General features: G+C 35.9%; 1 protein-coding gene across 1 annotated transcript in view; it reads left to right on the top strand.

The window, feature by feature from the left end:
• LOC105982709 (regulating synaptic membrane exocytosis protein 2-like) overlaps nt 1-4,348 on the top strand; it is a 175,261-nt gene that overhangs the window by 70,659 nt on the left and 100,254 nt on the right. The window lies entirely within an intron of this gene.

Below are 4,348 nucleotides of genomic sequence, written 5' to 3'. Positions count from 1 at the left end.
CTCTGCATTAAATCGCACTCAGCACTCAGCATCCACTCCTCTTGTGTGTGAGTTGTCTGTTTGCCATCTCCCCATCCTATTCCAGGTTCCTCTCCTAGGTATCCTCCGTCGTCCCGACAGAACCCGGTCCGCGGCAATAGGCTTCTTTTTCATGTTGAATATTTTTTTTCTGGATTACTTGGTGCCACTGTCATATATCATTCTCATTCTGGCACACAGGGTGTTAGAAAAGCTGCTGTCTGGAAGTGTGAGCATATGACAAGGGACACTGTCGAACTACAACTTGTTTCTTGAAATTTTCTCTCAAATGTAATAGAACTTTTGCTTACATATGAGTATATATGTTCCAGTCCTGGGACTTGTCTGGCCACTGTCTCTGAATTTTTTGCTCATGGCTAGTGTTCTACCATTTGAGCTGCAGCTCCACTCTGGTGGTTAATTGGAGGTAAGAGGGAGTTGGCTTCAAATCTCAATCCTTAGATCTCAGCTTCCTATGATTACAGGTATGAGCTACCAGTGCCCTACCTGCTAATTTTTTCCCGCTAAAGGAAGTTACATGATTATGACTAAACAAAGGTAGAGAATTTAATACTACCATATGCAAAAAACCAGAAATATTTGTTGAAAAATATACTACCACAGGTTTGATAGCATTTGCATTAATAGTTCAGTAATTCCTATAGGATAATTACAATTCCTCCTTTGAAATTTTATGAAAAATTGTATTGATATAAAAATTGATGGTATTCTTAGCTTCTGTGTTTGTATAAAACAGTGAAGCTGAGAAAGTGTAAACAGCAGGAATATTTTTGTGGAGACTAGATGCAAGTACACTTTATTATTATTATTTTTTTTGGTCTGGTCTTGGGGCCTGAACTCTGGGCCTGGGCGCTGTCCCTCAGCTCTTCAGCTCAAGGCTAGTGCTCTACCACTTGAGACACAGTGCCACTTCCAGCTTTTTTTTTTTTCTGCTTATGTGGTGCTGAAGAATCGAACCCAGGGCCTCATGCATGCAAGGCAAGCGCTCTACCACTGAGCCATCTTCCCAGCCCTACACTTTATTTTTAAAGTTTACCTTTTGAAAATTTGTATTATGTTTGCAAGTTATATGAAATAAAGTCTTGTATATCAAAAAAGGCTTTTTTAGTTGTGGTCAGGCTTGAATAGGAGATGGAAAACAAGATTTAGATAGCCGAGTTAGAGTTCCAGCTCCATATAGCTAACTATGTTATCTTGAAGAAGCCACTTACACCCCCTAAACTCTATAATATGAAGATTGGAAAGAAAGGTCCACGGTCCAATCTCTGAAACTTGTAGTGCAAGATATGTTTATATTTCAAGTATTTTGGTCCTTTATAAATGTAATGGTGTATATGCCAAATAATATGTTATTCTTTTTAGGGTTAGAACAGTGGTTCCTAATGAAACACATGGATATTTCCCTAGTGAAAATGTATGAATATGAACAAATGTGTTAAATAAAGACTATATATAGCACCATCTCAATTTAGGTCAGGAATATTGGCCCAGACTTATGAAAAGAATACTTTTCAAAATTTTTTGGGTTTTGCAATCATGGGCCTGTAGTATATTTGTAACAGGATTAAAGTGACCATATGCAAGTGAAAGTGCTTACTGAGCTATAAGTTATTGTAATATGTAAATTACTATAATCATAATGGTTGCTAGCCACCTAAATAATATGTGTGTGTATATATATATGTATATATATATATTTTTTTTTTAAATCATGGGACTTGAATTCAGAGTTAGAGATAAGAGTCTCACGAAGACTTTTCTGCCTGACCTAGCTTTGAACCTTGACCCTCAGATCTCAGCCTCCTGAGTATCTAGGATTGCAGGCATGATCTACTAGCACCTGGCCTAAAATTAAAATAATGTTTAGAGGAAATGCTTAGGCTGGGCAAAGTGACATACACCTGTAGTTGCATCTAAGAGATATCTCTTAGGAGACAGAGAGTGGGAGGTCATGGGTTGATTACAGGACTATTCTGAGGCACAGAGATTTTAGTCCTGTGGGGTGCTTATGTAGCCATGACATGCCCAGTTGTCTTATAGTTGCAACAAAGTGTTGCATGCCAGCGATCTAATTATATGTTATTTTAATGAGGAAGATGTCAGGAAAAGCTTGATATGGCTTTAAATACAAAACATGACCTTAAATAGATTAATTCAATACATTTTGAAACTCAAATGATGGTTTGTAAATTATTAGGGTGACTATGTAAATTATGCTATAACTCTTTATTACCTAGTCAGCCCTTATCTCTATGTTTAAGTTTATAGTTAATTTGGGCAAAGAAAGATTTATTTTTAAGTTTATATATTTAATACTGTGTCAGTTATTAAATATTCAGATCAATGCCATACTAGTAAAATGTTTAAATTTGTCTCATTGGCTCATTTGACATAAAGTAATAGATTCTGACATAATATTGAAAGATTTTGAGATGGGGGGCCTGATGTGTCAATGAATTCTATTTATTTAATTTCAGAAATTCTCACTAGTATGAGAATTCTTGCCAATGTAACTCCATCTCTACAGGCACTTTCTGTGTTCTGGGATTTGTGTCTCTATCTTAAGTTTGTCATCTCAATTTGCTGCAGTTTCTTCTTTATAACACACACACATACACACTTGTATATTTATATATATATAGAGAGAGAGGTACATATATAAATATATGTACCTCTATATTTATAAAAATGGTATACATATACACTTATAAATAATATATAGTAAATACAAATGTAGTAGATCAAAAAGCATGTAATTTATAACTATAATTTATATATTCATATTTATTTGTAATACACACTTTACTTTGTTTTTATTAGTTTATGTTAATTGTACAAAATAATGGGTTTCATTGTGACATTTTCATATTTCATGTATTGATCATATTCATCTCCCAAATACTGTGTCTCTTGTTCCCTACTCTGGTCTCCTCCCTGTTTCTCTATAGAGTATGTTCTTAAAAATAAATTTGAAATCACTGGGTACTGGTGGCTCAAGTCTGTAATCCTAGATATTAAGGAGGCCGAGGGCTAAGGATCATGGTTCAGAGCCAGTCCGGGCAGAAACGTCCCCGTGAAACTATCTCCAATTAGCTACTCAAAATTGGAAGTGGTGCTGTGGCTCAAGTGCTAGAGTGCTAGCCTTGAGCACAAAGAGATTCAGGGACAGTGCCCAGACCCTGAGTTCAAGCCCCATAGCCATCCTTTCCTCCCCTCCAAGAAGCCTCCCCACTCCCCCCCCAAAAAAAAACAACCCAACATGAAACCATGAAATCATTCAGTTCTTAGCTTAAATAACTCTTTAGGCTTCCTGTTGGTTTGACTAAAACTTAATTGCCTAAATTTTGCTTACAAGGTCCCTCATAGTCTCTTTCCAGCTTCATTTTCTATACTTCTGTCTTTCATATGTTTTTCCCTTTAGAATAATATTTCACTACTTCAGGAGCATTAAAGGAGAAAAGAGGATCCTGTCATAAGGGAGATACATGTAGAATAAGCTGTCTGGTGAATTTTTATAATATTTACTATATTACCTGAAATATTTGATATCTAGACCATATCAGCACGTTTTTCATTGAATTGCTGAAAGCAGATCAGTTACTATTAAGGTCACAGAACTGTCGTTACTCCTTCCCTTCAGCTTCAATAGGAATCTTATGGTATTGTTTTGAGACACATGCTTCCAGTGTGCCACCAGATTCTGCAGCAGGAATTTATGTAATCATGCCGTAGCTCAAACTGTCTCAGAATCTGCCATATGCTTCAGTATTTCCAGTGTTTTCAAACACTCTTCTCTCTTTCTCACCCCTTCCAGTTTACATTTCTCAGCTTTGTCCCAGCTTTTTGCCTACAATTTTCATTCATTTCTCTGATTCATGAATAATCCTAGTTTAGAATTAGTTCTATGCTGGTTTTCTTTCCTGAACACAAGCAGTGTTTAGTCCTCAAATTAGAACTCTCAATTCATGGTCTAGGTTCTTCATGCTCATTGTTCATGTTGTTAGGGCTTGGCGTTTGTCTTAAAAAAGTTTTAGGGGATTGGCTAGAGGTGGAACCTACATCTTACACTTGCTAGATACTTTTCCTAACACTGTTCTGTAACATATATTGCTTGTCCTTCTATTTGTTAGTCAAAAACACTATGATAGCTCTTGTAACAGCATAAAGTAGCAGATTCAGTAAAAAATTCCCTCTTTTAAATTCTGCTTTTATCTAGTTCGACCTTAGAGAATTTATGTAGTTTAAATCTAATCAGTTAAGATAGCTTTGAGTAAGTAGCTGAGTTTTGGTTTTTTTTTTTTTTTGGGTC

This window comes from Dipodomys ordii, unplaced genomic scaffold (genome assembly GCF_000151885.1).
Source record: "Dipodomys ordii isolate 6190 unplaced genomic scaffold, Dord_2.0 Scaffold17, whole genome shotgun sequence".
Classification (NCBI taxonomy): domain Eukaryota; kingdom Metazoa; phylum Chordata; class Mammalia; order Rodentia; family Heteromyidae; genus Dipodomys; species Dipodomys ordii.
This window is presented reverse-complemented; position numbering and strand designations above follow the sequence as displayed.